Raw genomic sequence first — 18,544 nt, forward strand, 5'->3', positions numbered from 1 at the left:
GCTCTGCTGATGCCTCAGCTAAATATATGTATATATACAAGATTGAAAAAATGCACAGGATTGTAAAGGACAAGAATAAAGTCGAATCTGTGTTTGTAAATATGGACATATGTATGGCATGATCCAATGTACAGACCATCAAATCATTTATGAATAAAGTATATTTTGAAATTAAAAAAGTTCCTCCAGAGGGCTCCCTGCTGCTCGTGGTTTGCAACTGCAGACATCACAGCACACCAACAGGCAGACTTCTCTGAAGAAGAAGAAGGTGTATTTTGGAGAAAGAGAACACTTGGGGCTGTTACCAGACGAAAAAAGAGGGCTTCTCCTTCATCCTCGTGAGCTGCAGCCCTGCGGTCAGGTTCCGCAAAGTGCTGCTTTCAGATACACGCCAAGCAGGCCGAGATGCAAAGAGCAACCGCCACTCGTCTGAAGCAGCACCCGCGAGCCCTGTCTGACCGGTAGGGCCTTTCCTAAGTGCTGACCTGCTCGGATGCGTTGCTGTTCAACTTGTGCAACTGTGGAAGTGGCACACCCCGTGCAGGCCAGATTTCATGAAGAGGAAACGAAGAGAAGTCCACAGGCAGTTTTCCGACAGGAATGGAAGACTCCTTCGTCCGGACGTTGACATAGTAAGTTGTCATCGAGCAGTTTAGAGCGCCGCTTCGCGGGAAAACTTTGCTTGAAAGGAGTCATAGAGTCATAGAGATGTACGTCACGGAAAGAGACCCTTCGGTCGGACCTTTCCGACCAGATATCCCATCCCAATCTAGTCGTACCTGCCGGCACGCGGGCCATATCCCTCCAAACCCTTCCTATTCATATAGCCACCCAGATGCCTTTTAAATATTGCAATTGCACTCGCCTCCGCCACTTCCTCTGGCAGCTCATTCCATACACGTACCACCCTCTGTGTGAAAAAGGTGCCCCTTAGTTCTCTTTCATATCTTTTCCCTCTCACCCTAAACCTCTGCCCTCTAGTGCTGGTCTCCCGCACCCCAGGGAAAAGACTTTCTCTCTTTATCCGATCTATACGCCTCATGATTTTATATCAACCATACAAATATCTCAGCAAGGGGCCCAGCAATCACTTCCTTAGCTTCCCCCAGACCTGATCAGGTCCTGGGCATTGATCCACTTGTACGCGCTTCAAGGCATCCAGCATTCCTCCTCTGCAATGTGGACAATTTTCAAGATGTCACCATCCATTTCCCTATATTCTATACTTCTCCCTACATTCTATCCTTTTCCACAGTAAACACTGATGCAAAATACTCGTTTAGTATCGGCCCAGCCTCTCCTGCGGCTCGACACAAAGGCCGCTGTGCTGATCCCCGAGGGGCCCTATTCTCTCCCTAGTCACCCTTTTGTCCTTATAATGTATTTGCAAAAACCCTTTGGATTTTCCTTAACTCTATCTGCCAAAGCTATCTCAGGTCCCCTTTTTACCCTCCTGATTTCCCTACTGTCTTTACACTCTTGTACGGATTCACTCGATCTATCCTGTCTATACCTGACAAGTGCTTCCTTCTTTTCCTGAAGCAAACCCTCATTTTCTTAGGCTCTTTGGTAAACGGAAGCACCTCCCTTCTTGCCTGCATGGAGTGCTGAGCAAAGGATCTTAGTGCGCTGTGACGTGGCTCTCCAGTAGCGGAGCCATCGAGACAAAGAAGTGAAAGGCTTTGCCGAATGTTGCCTGCCAAGCGCAAGACATACCGGGCTTTGCCGAGCTCCTGACGCCACGGCTCTGCGGTACCGCGAGTGGGCCGTGTCTCTGCACGGGCCAGAGCCCAGCATGTAACGGGCGAGGTGCGTGATTGTGGATTGAAAGCCGATATCCTGGCCTCACTGGAGCTGCAGCTTTCTGACGAGGGTTGCTCTGTGGCTCGCGGCACCTTGAAAACAGGCCTATTTGGGCACGCGGTATGAGCCTCGGCTGTCGGCTGGCCTTCTTAGCGCAGTAGGCAGCGCGTCAGTCTCATAATCTGATAGGCCCTGAGTTCAATCCTCAGAGAAGGCAAGACTGTGGCCTTTGTCACCGGGCGTGTTTTCTTTCTCTCCGCGGGCAATAATAATTGCTTTGGACGGCTTCACGCCTGATTTGAACTGACCACACCAGAGCAAACGCGTTGCTGGAAGGTTTAACATCTGGGCGACACGTGCTCAACTTTTTTTTCTGCACAGCATTTTGTGAACTCACCATCGTGCTATCTGTGCAGCAGCAAAGACTGGAGCCACACGCAGGGTTCACGCGAGGGTCACACTGCTTGCGTCTCAAGCGTGTCCCCAGGAAAAGCACTGTGGAGAATGTGGGCATCGATCCCACTACCTCTCGCATGCTAAGCGAGCGCTCTACCATTTGAGCTAATTCCCCTACAATGTGCACTTGCTTAGCCCCCATGGTGCTTCGGAACGATGAGCTGAGAGCAGCAGGCGATTTCCTCTCGAGATTGCACGCTGTATTCAACCGAACAACGCGACGCGACTATCGACACATCCGAGCAGCAGCAGCAGCACGTGCGCGAAGTCTTCTGGAAAACACAGTGCCGCCGAAAGAATCGCCAGCGAGACGCTCTGAGATTCCAGAATCCAAACGAACCGATCGGCGCCAGCAGTCACAACAAGTGTGAGGTAGCACTCGAGAGCGCTGTCTGACTGATTGGAGACTTGCGACACGTTCAAGTGAGTGCTGACTGACTGCGTGGATGTTGTGTTCCTCCAGAGGGACCGGTGGATCGGACGGTGTTTGTGAAGAAAGTTCTGCTGGAGTGTTGCGGCCTTGCAGCCGCAGACGTGTACTGCCTGCAGGATTTCCCTGGGGCAGGCTACTTCGATGTGACCTTCAGAAGCGTGAAGCAGTGCGAACAGCTCCTGAAGGTCTTCAAGGAGAAGGAAGGGGAGCCGCTGTTCTCCATCTTGTCGGCGACGCCATTGTGTGTGCTTCCTGCACAGAGGAACCGGGTTGTTACAATCCATATGTACAACCCCTACGTTCCAGCGGCTGATGTCCTGACCTTCCTGGGAAGGTACGTCCAAGTCGAGGGAGAAGCCACCGATGTGATCGACCCCTTTGGGATCTGGACCAGTAAGAGGCAGGTCAAGGTAACTCTGAGGGCCGATGACAGTGGGAACATCCTCCACCCACCCTCGAGCTTCGCAATCGGAGGGAGCAGAGGCTACCTGACATATGCAGGGCAGCCCAAAGTGTGCCGAACCTGCGGGAAGTCGGGACACGTGGCGGTGGATTGCAAAGTGACCATCTGCAGGAACTGCAAACAGGAGGGTCACTTGACAAAGGACTGTCGGGAGGAAAAGAGCTGCAACCTGTGCGGGGAGGCGGGCCACATGTACAAGGCCTGCCCAAGACGAGGAGCCGCCACCTACGCACAGATGGTCGGAGGTGGCAACACGAGCCGCGGACCGACAAAGTCTAACGAGGTACCGCGAATCAGCAAAGGAACGGTGCCTGGAGGCACCCAGAAGGAAGGGAAAGTTGTAGAGGAGCAGGCAGCAGACAGCGGGGAGATGCAGCAGCCGACCCAAGCTCCTGCAAGACTGACGGAGGAAATGGAAGAGGAGGGATCAAAGGAGGCAGAGCAGTGGATTATCGTTAAAAACAGGAAAAGGAAACCTCTCGAGGGCCCCAAAGCCACCAAGCGAAGGGGGAAGAGACACCTCCAAGAGGAGGATACAGGCAGCTCCTCCGAGGGTGAGGACGGGCGCAAGAAGGGTCGCCTCCGGAGGAAGAGGCAGAGCGCCGTGGGGAGAAAGGAGGGCAACACCGCCCAAGAAGGAAAAGACGATCCCTCTGAGGGGATGCGTGAAGGCCTCCCCCTACCCGGTGAGAACCAAGGGGTACCCACCGGCCCACAGCTCCAGGGAACTGGGAGCAGCGTCCCAGTGACAGCCCTGATGTCAGATGGAGAACGGGGCGATGCGGACCCTGGGTCTGACACGATGACACCAGAGCGGGGAAATGACTCCAGCGTGGAGCCGGACAACTACCTCAGCCCTGGGAAGGTCCAGCAGTTTGCTGTCACCACGGGGATGCACGCAGCTACCCCACTGGAGCAAGACCAGAAGAAAATGGACACTGGTAACCCCGCAAACTGTTAAAATGGGGTTTAAAATTGCCAGCATAAATGTGCGTAGCATTAAAGCGGCTACGCGATGTGTTTCAACGCTGGCCTTCCTGGCCAACGTCAAAGCCGATGTCCTGTTTCTGCAGGAGTGCGGGATACCGCACCTCAGCAGTTACAGGAGATGGTCGAGCTTGTGGGCCCACGGGCCGTCAGTGTGGTCGGGGGGCAACGATAGCCGCGCCTCCGGCCTGGGTATCCTGTTGCGGGGAGGCAACTTCACCATCTCCGAGGTTAAGGAGGTGGTGGGCGGGCGCCTCCTCGTCGTGGACGTCAAATACAGAAACGCTCCCGTGAGACTAATCAACGTGTACGCCCCAGTGGGTAAGAGTGAACGGTTGGCCGTCCTGCAACAGCTTCCACTGCTGCTGGCTACGTCCAGGCCGGTCATTCTGGCCGGAGACTTCAACTGCATCATTGATGCTGATGGACGATCCGGCGGGGGGGACAGTAAACCGGACGCTACGTCCAGGGCCCTGATGGAAACGGTCAAAGACGCCAAGCTGCACGACGTCTTCAGCGCCCCTGCAGACGGAGCGCAGCGTAGATACACCTGGTCACGGGCAGACGGGTCTATCCGCTCAAGGATAGATTACCTGTTTGTGTCCCGAACGCTCTCGGTCAGATCCACCGACGTCAAGCCGGTGTTCTTCTCTGACCACTGCCTCCTGCTGGCCGACTGTCACCTACAGGACGAACAGCGGGCGGGCAAGGGAACGTGGAAACTGAACACTAAGCTGTTGACCCCGGGAAACATCGAAGAGCTCAAGAGGGATTACGCAGGTTGGAGAACCGTGAAGCCCCTCTTTGAGTCTCCATCGGACTGGTGGGAAACGGTAAAAGGGAACATCAAGAGGTTCTTTATCCTCAAAGGTGTCCAGGAGGCGAGAGAGAGGCGGGGAAAACTGTCCCAGCTCCAGGAAAGTATGCAGAACCTGCTCCTGCTGCAGATGATGGGGGTGGATGTCACGGAGGACCTCAAGGAGGTGAAGGGCCAGCAAGCCTCGCTCTTCGCCTCGGAGGCCTCCAGGATAATCTTCCGGTCCAGGGTCCGCTCGGTGGAGCAGGACGAGACGTGCTCACGTTTCTTCTTCCAGAAGGTGCACAAAGAGAGCTCCGTGCTCAGCAGCCTGAAGAAAGAAGATGGCTCGGTAACGTCATCTCAGGCTGACGTCATGAGGATCAGCAAATCCTTCTACGCCAGCCTGTATGACTCGAAGCCGACCGACAGCGCGGCCTCCCAGTCGTTCCTGTCCTCTATCACGGAGGTCCTAGATGACGGAACACGAGAGAGGCTGGACCAGCCGCTATCTCTGGATGAACTGACCAAGGCCCTCGAGTCCTTCGAAAAGAATAAAACTCCCGGAAGCGACGGCTTACCGGTCGAGGTTTATTCCGCTCTTTGGGACTCGATCGGCCAGGACCTGCTGGAGGTGTATGTCAGTATGCTCCGGGCAGGTACCATGAGTGAATCCATGAGGAAAGGCATCATCACCCTCGTCTACAAGCGGAAGGGGGAGAGGGAGGAAATTAGAAATTGGAGACCGATCTCACTGTTAAATGCAGACTACAAAATCCTGTCAAAGGTCATCGCCAACCGGGTCAGGTCTGCTCTGGGATCGGTGATCCACCCGGACCAAACCTGTGCTGTACCGGGCAGGAAGATCTCTGAGAGTCTTGCACTCCTCAGGGATACGATCGCCTACGTGCAGGACAGGGGGGTGGACACCTGCCTCATCAGCCTGGACCAGGAGAAAGCCTTTGACAGGATATCGCATACATATATGAGGGATGTCCTCTCCAAAATGGGCTTTGGGGAGGGAATCGGAAATTGGATCAGACTGCTCTACACCAACATTGTCAGTGCAGTCTCAATCAATGGGTGGGAATCAGATAGCTTCCCTGTAAGATCTGGAGTCAGGCAGGGATGCCCCCTCTCACCCGCCTTGTTTGTGTGTTGCATAGAGCCATTTGCCGAATCCATCAGGAAGGATGCAAGCCTGAGGGGGGTGACTATTCCTGGCAGCGGGGGCCTGCAGGTTAAGGCCTCCCTGTACATGGATGACGTCGCTGTTTTCTGCTCGGATCCGCTGTCCGTGCACAGACTCGTGTGCATCTGCGACCAGTTCGAACGGGCCTCGGGGGCCAAGGTAAACCGAGGCAAGAGCGAGGCCATGCTCTTCGGGAACTGGGCCGACCAATCCTCTATCCCCTTCACCGTCAGGACTGACCACCTGAAGGTGCTGGGTATTTGGTTCGGGGGGGCTGGGGCGTGCGCCAAGACCTGGGAGGAGCGGATCAGGAAGATGAGACAGAAACTAGGCAGATGGGGGCAACGGTCGCTCTCCATCGCGGGAAAAAACCTGGTCATCAGGTGTGAGGTACTCTCAGTATTGCTATATGTGGCACAGGTCTGGCCTATCCCCAGGACCTGTGCCGCCGCAGTCACCCGGGCCATCTTCCAATTCATTTGGAGATCAAAGATGGACCGGGTCCGAAGAGACTCTATGTACAAAGACCGGTGCAATGGGGGAAAAAACACGCCCAATGCCACCCTCACCCTGATGGCCACCTTTGTGTGTGGCTGCATCAAGCTGTGCGTGGATCCCCGGTACGCAAACACCAAGTGTCACTACGTACTGAGGTTCTACCTGTCCCCGGTGTTGCGAAGGATGGGCCTGGCCTCGCTGCCGCGGAACGCTCCGAGTAGTTGGACCGTTCCGTATCACCTGTCCTTCGTGGAGATATTTATGAGGAAAAACACCTTTGACCACAAGTCCATCAGGAAGTGGTCAGCACGTAGCGTCCTTGAGACCCTTCGGGAAAAGGAGAGGGCGGATCCTGTCGAGCGGTTCCCTGAGCAGACTGTCAAAGCCATTTGGCAGAATGCCTCATCGCCAGAACTTTCCAACAAGCACCAAGACGTGGCTTGGCTGGTGGTGAGAAGGGCTCTGCCTGTGAGATCCTTTATGCACGCCCGGACTCTCTGCCGCACCGCACGCTGCCCTCGAAGTGGCTGCGGGGGGGACGAGACTGTCACACACCTCCTTCTGGAATGTGCCTATGCAGAGGAAGTCTGGAGAGGAATGCAGTGGTGCTTGTCGAGGTTCGTCCCGAGCAGCCCCGTGACGCGGGACTCCGTGCTCTACGGCCTGTTCCCCGGGACTCACACCGAGACGAACATTAACTGCGCCTGGAGGATCATCAACTCGGTGAAGGACGCTCTCTGGGCGGTCCGAAACCTGTTGATCTTCCAGCTGAAGGAGTTGACCCCGACCGAGTGTTGCAGACTGGCACATTCCAAGGTCCAAGACTACGTGTTGAGGGACGCGCTGAAGCTTGGGGCAGCTGCCGCCAAGGCGCGGTGGGGAAAGACCACTGTGTAAGATCGGCCTGCCGAAAGAAGAACAGGGGGCCCATACAGACGTTTTTTTGGGCTCTGCTGATGCCTCAGCTAAATATATGTATATATACAAGATTGAAAAAATGCACAGGATTGTAAAGGACAAGAATAAAGTCGAATCTGTGTTTGTAAATATGGACATATGTATGGCATGATCCAATGTACAGACCATCAAATCATTTATGAATAAAGTATATTTTGAAATTAAAAAAGTTCCTCCAGAGGGCTCCCTGCTGCTCGTGGTTTGCAACTGCAGACATCACAGCACACCAACAGGCAGACTTCTCTGAAGAAGAAGAAGGTGTATTTTGGAGAAAGAGAACACTTGGGGCTGTTACCAGACGAAAAAAGAGGGCTTCTCCTTCATCCTCGTGAGCTGCAGCCCTGCGGTCAGGTTCCGCAAAGTGCTGCTTTCAGATACACGCCAAGCAGGCCGAGATGCAAAGAGCAACCGCCACTCGTCTGAAGCAGCACCCGCGAGCCCTGTCTGACCGGTAGGGCCTTTCCTAAGTGCTGACCTGCTCGGATGCGTTGCTGTTCAACTTGTGCAACTGTGGAAGTGGCACACCCCGTGCAGGCCAGATTTCATGAAGAGGAAACGAAGAGAAGTCCACAGGCAGTTTTCCGACAGGAATGGAAGACTCCTTCGTCCGGACGTTGACATAGTAAGTTGTCATCGAGCAGTTTAGAGCGCCGCTTCGCGGGAAAACTTTGCTTGAAAGGAGTCATAGAGTCATAGAGATGTACGTCACGGAAAGAGACCCTTCGGTCGGACCTTTCCGACCAGATATCCCATCCCAATCTAGTCGTACCTGCCGGCACGCGGGCCATATCCCTCCAAACCCTTCCTATTCATATAGCCACCCAGATGCCGTTTAAATGTTGCAATTGCACTCGCCTCCGCCACTTCCTCTGGCAGCTCATTCCATACACGTACCACCCTCTGTGTGAAAAAGGTGCCCCTTAGTTCTCTTTCATATCTTTTCCCTCTCACCCTAAACCTCTGCCCTCTAGTGCTGGTCTCCCGCACCCCAGGGAAAAGACTTTCTCTCTTTATCCGATCTATACGCCTCATGATTTTATATCAACCATACAAATATCTCAGCAAGGGGCCCAGCAATCACTTCCTTAGCTTCCCCCAGACCTGATCAGGTCCTGGGCATTGATCCACTTGTACGCGCTTCAAGGCATCCAGCATTCCTCCTCTGCAATGTGGACAATTTTCAAGATGTCACCATCCATTTCCCTATATTCTATACTTCTCCCTACATTCTATCCTTTTCCACAGTAAACACTGATGCAAAATACTCGTTTAGTATCGGCCCAGCCTCTCCTGCGGCTCGACACAAAGGCCGCTGTGCTGATCCCCGAGGGGCCCTATTCTCTCCCTAGTCACCCTTTTGTCCTTATAATGTATTTGCAAAAACCCTTTGGATTTTCCTTAACTCTATCTGCCAAAGCTATCTCAGGTCCCCTTTTTACCCTCCTGATTTCCCTACTGTCTTTACACTCTTGTACGGATTCACTCGATCTATCCTGTCTATACCTGACAAGTGCTTCCTTCTTTTCCTTAAGCAAACCCTCATTTTCTTAGGCTCTTTGGTAAACGGAAGCACCTCCCTTCTTGCCTGCATGGAGTGCTGAGCAAAGGATCTTAGTGCGCTGTGACGTGGCTCTCCAGTAGCGGAGCCATCGAGACAAAGAAGTGAAAGGCTTTGCCGAATGTTGCCTGCCAAGCGCAAGACATACCGGGCTTTGCCGAGCTCCTGACGCCACGGCTCTGCGGTACCGCGAGTGGGCCGTGTCTCTGCACGGGCCAGAGCCCAGCATGTAACGGGCGAGGTGCGTGATTGTGGATTGAAAGCCGATATCCTGGCCTCACTGGAGCTGCAGCTTTCTGACGAGGGTTGCTCTGTGGCTCGCGGCACCTTGAAAACAGGCCTATTTGGGCACGCGGTATGAGCCTCAGCTGTCGGCTGGCCTTCTTAGCGCAGTAGGCAGCGCGTCAGTCTCATAATCTGAAGGTCCTGAGTTCAATCCTCAGAGAAGGCAAGACTGTGGCCTTTGTCACCGGACGTGTTTTCTTTCTCTCCGCGGGCAATAATAATTGCTTTGGACGGCTTCACGCCTGATTTGAACTGACCACACCAGAGCAAACGCGTTGCTGGAAGGTTTAACATCTGGGCGACACGTGCTCAACTTTTTTTTCTGCACAGCATTTTGTGAACTCACCATCGTGCTATCTGTGCAGCAGCAAAGACTGGAGCCACACGCAGGGTTCACGCGAGGGTCACACTGCTTGCGTCTCAAGCGTGTCCCCAGGAAAAGCACTGTGGAGAATGTGGGCATCGATCCCACTACCTCTCGCATGCTGAGCGAGCGCTCTACCATTTGAGCTAACTCCCCTACAATGTGCACTTGCTCAGCCCCCATGGTGCTTCGGAACGATGAGCTGAGAGCAGCAGGCGATTTCCTCTCGAGATTGCACGCTGTATTCAACCGAACAACGCGACGCGACTATCGACACATCCGAGCAGCAGCAGCAGCACGTGCGCGAAGTCTTCTGGAAAACACAGTGCCGCCGAAAGAATCGCCAGCGAGACGCTCTGAGATTCCAGAATCCAAACGAACCGATCGGCGCCAGCAGTCACAACAAGTGTGAGGTAGCACTCGAGAGCGCTGTCTGACTGATTGGAGACTTGCGACACGTTCAAGTGAGTGCTGACTGACTGCGTGGATGTTGTGTTCCTCCAGAGGGACCGGTGGATCGGACGGTGTTTGTGAAGAAAGTTCTGCTGGAGTGTTGTGGCCTTGCAGCCGCAGACGTGTACTGCCTGCAGGATTTCCCTGGGGCAGGCTACTTCGATGTGACCTTCAGAAGCGCGAAGCTGTGCGAACAGCTCCTGAAGGTCTTCAAGGAGAAGGAAGGGGAGCCGCTGTTCTCCATCTTGTCGGCGACGCCATTGTGTGTGCTTCCTGCACAGAGGAACCGGGTTGTTACAATCCATATGTACAACCCCTACGTTCCAGCGGCTGATGTCCTGACCTTCCTGGGAAGGTACGTCCAAGTCGAGGGAGAAGCCACCGATGTGATCGACCCCTTTGGGATCTGGACCAGTAAGAGGCAGGTCAAGGTAACTCTGAGGGCCGATGACAGTGGGAACATCCTCCACCCACCCTCGAGCTTCGCAATCGGAGGGAGCAGAGGCTACCTGACATATGCAGGGCAGCCCAAAGTGTGCCGAACCTGCGGGAAGTCGGGACACGTGGCGGTGGATTGCAAAGTGACCATCTGCAGGAACTGCAAACAGGAGGGTCACTTGACAAAGGACTGTCGGGAGGAAAAGAGCTGCAACCTGTGCGGGGAGGCGGGCCACATGTACAAGGCCTGCCCGAGACGAGGAGCCGCCACCTACGCACAGATGGCCGGAGGTGGCAACACGAGCCGCGGACCGACAAAGTCTAACAAGGTACCGCGAATCAGCAAAGGAACGGTGCCTGGAGGCACCCAGAAGGAAGGGAAAGTTGTAGAGGAGCAGGCAGCAGACAGCGGGGAGATGCAGCAGCCGACCCAAGCTCCTGCAAGACAGATGGAGGAAATGGAAGAGGAGGGATCAAAGGAGGCAGAGCAGTGGATTATCGTTAAAAACAGGAAAAGGAAACCTCTCGAGGGCCCCAAAGCCACCAAGCGAAGGGGGAAGAGACACCTCCAAGAGGAGGATACAGGCAGCTCCTCCGAGGGTGAGGACGGGCGCAAGAAGGGTCGCCTCCGGAGGAAGAGGCAGAGCGCCGTGGGGAGAAAGGAGGGCAACACCGCCCAAGAAGGAAAAGACGATCCCTCTGAGGGGATGCGTGAAGGCCTCCCCCTACCCGGTGAGAACCAAGGGGTACCCACCGGCCCACAGCTCCAGGGAACTGGGAGCAGCGTCCCAGTGACAGCCCTGATGTCAGATGGAGAACGGGGCGATGCGGACCCTGGGTCTGACACGATGACACCAGAGCGGGGAAATGACTCCAGCGTGGAGCCGGACAACTACCTCAGCCCTGGGAAGGTCCAGCAGTTTGCTGTCACCACGGGGATGCACGCAGCTACCCCACTGGAGCAAGACCAGAAGAAAATGGACACTGGTAACCCCGCAAACTGTTAAAATGGGGTTTAAAATTGCCAGCATAAATGTGCGTAGCATTAAAGCGGCTACGCGATGTGTTTCAACGCTGGCCTTCCTGGCCAACGTCAAAGCCGATGTCCTGTTTCTGCAGGAGTGCGGGATACCGCACCTCAGCAGTTACAGGAGATGGTCGAGCTTGTGGGCCCACGGGCCGTCAGTGTGGTCGGGGGGCAACGATAGCCGCGCCTCCGGCCTGGGTATCCTGTTGCGGGGAGGCAACTTCACCATCTCCGAGGTTAAGGAGGTGGTGGGCGGGCGCCTCCTCGTCGTGGACGTCAAATACAGAAACGCTCCCGTGAGACTAATCAACGTGTACGCCCCAGTGGGTAAGAGTGAACGGTTGGCCGTCCTGCAACAGCTTCCACTGCTGCTGGCTACGTCCAGGCCGGTCATTCTGGCCGGAGACTTCAACTGCATCATTGATGCTGATGGACGATCCGGCGGGGGGGACAGTAAACCGGACGCTACGTCCAGGGCCCTGATGGAAACGGTCAAAGACGCCAAGCTGCACGACGTCTTCAGCGCCCCTGCAGACGGAGCGCAGCGTAGATACACCTGGTCACGGGCAGACGGGTCTATCCGCTCAAGGATAGATTACCTGTTTGTGTCCCGAACGCTCTCGGTCAGATCCACCGACGTCAAGCCGGTGTTCTTCTCTGACCACTGCCTCCTGCTGGCCGACTGTCACCTACAGGACGAACAGCGGGCGGGCAAGGGAACGTGGAAACTGAACACTAAGCTGTTGACCCCGGGAAACATCGAAGAGCTCAAGAGGGATTACGCAGGTTGGAGAACCGTGAAGCCCCTCTTTGAGTCTCCAGCGGACTGGTGGGAAACGGTAAAAGGGAACATCAAGAGGTTCTTTATCCTCAAAGGTGTCCAGGAGGCGAGAGAGAGGCGGGGAAAACTGTCCCAGCTCCAGGAAAGTATGCAGAACCTGCTCCTGCTGCAGACGATGGGGGTGGATGTCACGGAGGACCTCAAGGAGGTGAAGGGCCAGCAAGCCTCGCTCTTTGCCTCTGAGGCCTCCAGGATAATCTTCCGGTCCAGGGTCCGCTCGGTGGAGCAGGACGAGACGTGCTCACGTTTCTTCTTCCAGAAGGTGCACAAAGAGAGCTCCGTGCTCAGCAGCCTGAAGAAAGAAGATGGCTCGGTAACGTCATCTCAGGCTGACGTCATGAGGATCAGCAAATCCTTCTACGCCAGCCTGTATGACTCGAAGCCGACCGACAGCGCGGCCTCCCAGTCGTTCCTGTCCTCTATCACGGAGGTCCTAGATGACGGAACACGAGAGAGGCTGGACCAGCCGCTATCTCTGGATGAACTGACCAAGGCCCTCGAGTCCTTCGAAAAGAATAAAACTCCCGGAAGCGACGGCTTACCGGTCGAGGTTTATTCCGCTCTTTGGGACTCGATCGGCCAGGACCTGCTGGAGGTGTATGTCAGTATGCTCCGGGCAGGTACCATGAGTGAATCCATGAGGAAAGGCATCATCACCCTCGTCTACAAGCGGAAGGGGGAGAGGGAGGAAATTAGAAATTGGAGACCGATCTCACTGTTAAATGCAGACTACAAAATCCTGTCAAAGGTCATCGCCAACCGGGTCAGGTCTGCTCTGGGATCGGTGATCCACCCGGACCAAACCTGTGCTGTACCGGGCAGGAAGATCTCTGAGAGTCTCGCACTCCTCAGGGATACGATCGCCTACGTGCAGGACAGGGGGGTGGACACCTGCCTCATCAGCCTGGACCAGGAGAAAGCCTTTGACAGGATATCGCATACATATATGAGGGATGTCCTCTCCAAAATGGGCTTTGGGGAGGGAATCGGAAATTGGATCAGACTGCTCTACACCAACATTGTCAGTGCAGTCTCAATCAATGGGTGGGAATCAGATAGCTTCCCTGTAAGATCTGGAGTCAGGCAGGGATGCCCCCTCTCACCCGCCTTGTTTGTGTGTTGCATAGAGCCATTTGCCGAATCCATCAGGAAGGATGCGAGCCTGAGGGGGGTGACTATTCCTGGCAGCGGGGGCCTGCAGGTTAAGGCCTCCCTGTACATGGATGACGTCGCTGTTTTCTGCTCGGATCCGCTGTCCGTGCACAGACTCGTGTGCATCTGCGACCAGTTCGAACGGGCCTCGGGGGCCAAGGTAAACCGAGGCAAGAGCGAGGCCATGCTCTTCGGGAACTGGGCCGACCAATCCTCTATCCCCTTCACCGTCAGGACTGACCACCTGAAGGTGCTGGGTATTTGGTTCGGGGGGGCTGGGGCGTGCGCCAAGACCTGGGAGGAGCGGATCAGGAAGATGAGACAGAAACTAGGCAGATGGGGGCAACGGTCGCTCTCCATCGCGGGAAAAAACCTGGTCATCAGGTGTGAGGTACTCTCAGTATTGCTATATGTGGCACAGGTCTGGCCTATCCCCAGGACCTGTGCCGCCGCAGTCACCCGGGCCATCTTCCAATTCATTTGGAGATCAAAGATGGACCGGGTCCGAAGAGACTCTATGTACAAAGACCGGTGCAATGGGGGAAAAAACACGCCCAATGCCACCCTCACCCTGATGGCCACCTTTGTGTGTGGCTGCATCAAGCTGTGCGTGGATCCCCGGTACGCAAACACCAAGTGTCACTACGTACTGAGGTTCTACCTGTCCCCGGTGTTGCGAAGGATGGGCCTGGCCTCGCTGCCGCGGAACGCTCCGAGTAGTTGGACCGTTCCGTATCACCTGTCCTTCGTGGAGATATTTATGAGGAAAAACACCTTTGACCACAAGTCCATCAGGAAGTGGTCAGCACGTAGCGTCCTTGAGACCCTTCGGGAAAAGGAGAGGGCGGATCCTGTCGAGCGGTTCCCTGAGCAGACTGTCAAAGCCATTTGGCAGAATGCCTCATCGCCAGAACTTTCCAACAAGCACCAAGACGTGGCTTGGCTGGTGGTGAGAAGGGCTCTGCCTGTGAGATCCTTTATGCACGCCCGGACTCTCTGCCGCACCGCACGCTGCCCTTGAAGTGGCTGCGGGGGGGACGAGACTGTCACACACCTCCTTCTGGAATGTGCCTATGCAGAGGAAGTCTGGAGAGGAATGCAGTGGTGCTTGTCGAGGTTCGTCCCGAGCAGCGCCGTGACGCGGGACTCCGTGCTCTACGGCCTGTTCCCCGGGACTCACACCGAGACGAACATTAACTGCGCCTGGAGGATCATCAACTCGGTGAAGGACGCTCTCTGGGCGGTCCGAAACCTGTTGATCTTCCAGCTGAAGGAGTTGACCCCGACCGAGTGTTGCAGACTGGCACATTCCAAGGTCCAAGACTACGTGTTGAGGGACGCGCTGAAGCTTGGGGCAGCTGCCGCCAAGGCGCGGTGGGGAAAGACCTCCGTGTAAGATCGGCCTGCCGAAAGAAGAACAGGGGGCCCATACAGACGTTTTTTTGGGCTCTGCTGATGCCTCAGCCAAATATATGTATATATACAAGATTGAAAAAATGCACAGGATTGTAAAGGACAAGAATAAAGTCGAATCTGTGTTTGTAAATATGGACATATGTATGGCATGATCCAATGTACAGACCATCAAATCATTTATGAATAAAGTATATTTTTTTGAATTAAAAAAAAAGTTCCTCCAGAGGGCTCCCTGCTGCTCGTGGTTTGCAACTGCAGACGTCACAGCACACCAACAGGCAGACTTCTCTGAAGAAGAAGAAGGTGTATTTTGGAGAAAGAGAACACTTGGGGCTGTTACCAGACGAAAAAAGAGGGCTTCTCCTTCATCCTCGTGAGCTGCAGCCCTGCGGTCAGCTTCCGCAAAGTGCTGCTTTCAGATACACGCCAAGCAGGCCGAGATGCAAAGAGCAACCGCCACTCGTCTGAAGCAGCACCCGCGAGCCCTGTCTGACCGGTAGGGCCTTTCCTAAGTGCTGACCTGCTCGGATGCGTTGCTGTTCAACTTGTGCAACTGTGGAAGTGGCACACCCCGTGCAGGCCAGATTTCATGAAGAGGAAACGAAGAGAAGTCCACAGGCAGTTTTCCGACAGGAATGGAAGACTCCTTCGTCCGGACGTTGACATAGTAAGTTGTCATCGAGCAGTTTAGAGCGCCGCTTCGCGGGAAAACTTTGCTTGAAAGGAGTCATAGAGTCATAGAGATGTACGTCACGGAAAGAGACCCTTCGGTCGGACCTTTCCGACCAGATATCCCATCCCAATCTAGTCGTACCTGCCGGCACGCGGGCCATATCCCTCCAAACCCTTCCTATTCATATAGCCACCCAGATGCCTTTTAAATATTGCAATTGCACTCGCCTCCGCCACTTCCTCTGGCAGCTCATTCCATACACGTACCACCCTCTGTGTGAAAAAGGTGCCCCTTAGTTCTCTTTCATATCTTTTCCCTCTCACCCTAAACCTCTGCCCTCTAGTGCTGGTCTCCCGCACCCCAGGGAAAAGACTTTCTCTCTTTATCCGATCTATACGCCTCATGATTTTATATCAACCATACAAATATCTCAGCAAGGGGCCCAGCAATCACTTCCTTAGCTTCCCCCAGACCTGATCAGGTCCTGGGCATTGATCCACTTGTACGCGCTTCAAGGCATCCAGCATTCCTCCTCTGCAATGTGGACAATTTTCAAGATGTCACCATCCATTTCCCTATATTCTATACTTCTCCCTACATTCTATCCTTTTCCACAGTAAACACTGATGCAAAATACTCGTTTAGTATCGGCCCAGCCTCTCCTGCGGCTCGACACAAAGGCCGCTGTGCTGATCCCCGAGGGGCCCTATTCTCTCCCTAGTCACCCTTTTGTCCTTATAATGTATTTGCAAAAACCCTTTGGATTTTCCTTAACTCTATCTGCCAAAGCTATCTCAGGTCCCCTTTTTACCCTCCTGATTTCCCTACTGTCTTTACACTCTTGTACGGATTCACTCGATCTATCCTGTCTATACCTGACAAGTGCTTCCTTCTTTTCCTGAAGCAAACCCTCATTTTCTTAGGCTCTTTGGTAAACGGAAGCACCTCCCTTCTTGCCTGCATGGAGTGCTGAGCAAAGGATCTTAGTGCGCTGTGACGTGGCTCTCCAGTAGCGGAGCCATCGAGACGAAGAAGTGAAAGGCTTTGCCGAATGTTGCCTGCCAAGCGCAAGACATACCGGGCTTTGCCGAGCTCCTGACGCCACGGCTCTGCGGTACCGCGAGTGGGCCGTGTCTCTGCACGGGCCAGAGCCCAGCATGTAACGGGCGACGTGCGTGATTGTGGATTGAAAGCCGATATCCTGGCCTCACTGGAGCTGCAGCTTTCTGACGAGGGTTGCTCTGTGGCTCGCGGCACCTTGAAAACCGGCCTATTTGGGCACGCGGTATGAGCCTCGGCTGTCGGCTGGCCTTCTTAGCGCAGTAGGCACCGCGTCAGTCTCATAATCTGAAGGTCCTGAGTTCAATCTTCAGAGAAGGCAAGACTGTGGCCTTTGTCACCGGACGTGTTTTCTTTCTCTCCGCGGGCAATAATAATTGCTTTGGACGGCTTCACGCCTGATTTGAACTGACCACACCAGAGCAAACGCGTTGCTGGAAGGTTTAACATCTGGGCGACACGTGCTCAACTTTTTTTTCTGCACAGCATTTTGTGAACTCACCATCGTGCTATCTGTGCAGCAGCAAAGACTGGAGCCACACGCAGGGTTCACGCGAGGGTCACACTGCTTGCGTCTCAAGCGTGTCCCCAGGAAAAGCACTGTGGAGAATGTGGGCATCGATCCCACTACCTCTCGCATGCTAAGCGAGCGCTCTACCATTTGAGCTAATTCCCCTACAATGTGCACTTGCTTAGCCCCCATGGTGCTTCGGAACGATGAGCTGAGAGCAGCAGGCGATTTCCTCTCGAGATTGCACGCTGTATTCAACCGAACAACGCGACGCGACTATCGACACATCCGAGCAGCAGCAGCAGCACGTGCGCGAAGTCTTCTGGAAAACACAGTGCCGCCGAAAGAATCGCCGGCGAGACGCTCTGAGATTCCAGAATCCAAACGAACCGATCGGCGCCAGCAGTCACAACAAGTGTGAGGTAGCACTCGAGAGCGCTGTTGACTGATTGGAGACTTGCGACACGTTCAAGTGAGTGCTGACTGACTGCGTGGATGTTGTGTTCCTCCAGAGGGCTCCCTGCTGCTCGTGGTTTGCAACTGCAGACGTCACAGCACACCAACAGGCAGACTTCTCTGAAGAAGAAGAAGGTGTATTTTGGAGAAAGAGAACACTTGGGGCTGTTACCAGACGCAAAAAGAGGGCTTCTCCTTCATCCTCGTGAGCTGCAGCCCTGCGGTCAGCTTCCGCAAAGTGCTGCTTTCAGATACACGCCAAGCAGGCCGAGATGCAAAGAGCAACCGCCACTCGTCTGAAGCAGCACCCGCGAGCCCTGTCTGACCGGTAGGGCCTTTCCTAAGTGCTGACCTGCTCGGATGCGTTGCTGTTCAACTTGTGCAACTGTGGAAGTGGCACACCCCGTGCAGGCCAGATTTCATGAAGAGGAAACGAAGAGAAGTCCACAGGCAGTTTTCCGACAGGAATGGAAGACTCCTTCGTCCGGACGTTGACATAGTAAGTTGTCATCGAGCAGTTTAGAGCGCCGCTTCGCGGGAAAACTTTGCTTGAAAGGAGTCATAGAGTCATAGAGATGTACGTCACGGAAAGAGACCCTTCGGTCGGACCTTTCCGACCAGATATCCCATCCCAATCTAGTCGTACCTGCCGGCACGCGGGCCATATCCCTCCAAACCCTTCCTATTCATATAGCCACCCAGATGCCTTTTAAATATTGCAATTGC

General features: G+C 54.5%; 5 non-coding genes across 5 annotated transcripts; 3 read left to right on the forward strand and 2 right to left on the reverse strand.

Moving 5' to 3' along the window:
- The first annotated feature begins 1,946 nt into the window (after positions 1-1,946).
- trnam-cau (transfer RNA methionine (anticodon CAU)) lies at positions 1,947-2,020 on the forward strand. The gene has a single exon. It is a non-coding gene; the product is annotated as a tRNA-Met (tRNA).
- A 281-nt stretch (positions 2,021-2,301) lies between these two features.
- On the reverse strand, positions 2,302-2,374 carry trnaa-agc (transfer RNA alanine (anticodon AGC)). The gene has a single exon. It is a non-coding gene; the product is annotated as a tRNA-Ala (tRNA).
- Positions 2,375-9,521: 7,147 nt separating this feature from the next.
- On the forward strand, positions 9,522-9,594 carry trnam-cau (transfer RNA methionine (anticodon CAU)). The gene has a single exon. It is a non-coding gene; the product is annotated as a tRNA-Met (tRNA).
- A 7,506-nt stretch (positions 9,595-17,100) lies between these two features.
- trnam-cau (transfer RNA methionine (anticodon CAU)) lies at positions 17,101-17,173 on the forward strand. The gene has a single exon. It is a non-coding gene; the product is annotated as a tRNA-Met (tRNA).
- Positions 17,174-17,454: 281 nt separating this feature from the next.
- trnaa-agc (transfer RNA alanine (anticodon AGC)) lies at positions 17,455-17,527 on the reverse strand. Its single transcript has one exon. It is a non-coding gene; the product is annotated as a tRNA-Ala (tRNA).
- Between the last annotated feature and the right edge of the window lie 1,017 nt (positions 17,528-18,544).

The sequence above is a fragment of the Chiloscyllium punctatum genome, chromosome 5 (genome assembly GCF_047496795.1).
Source record: "Chiloscyllium punctatum isolate Juve2018m chromosome 5, sChiPun1.3, whole genome shotgun sequence".
Classification (NCBI taxonomy): Eukaryota; Metazoa; Chordata; class Chondrichthyes; order Orectolobiformes; family Hemiscylliidae; genus Chiloscyllium; species Chiloscyllium punctatum.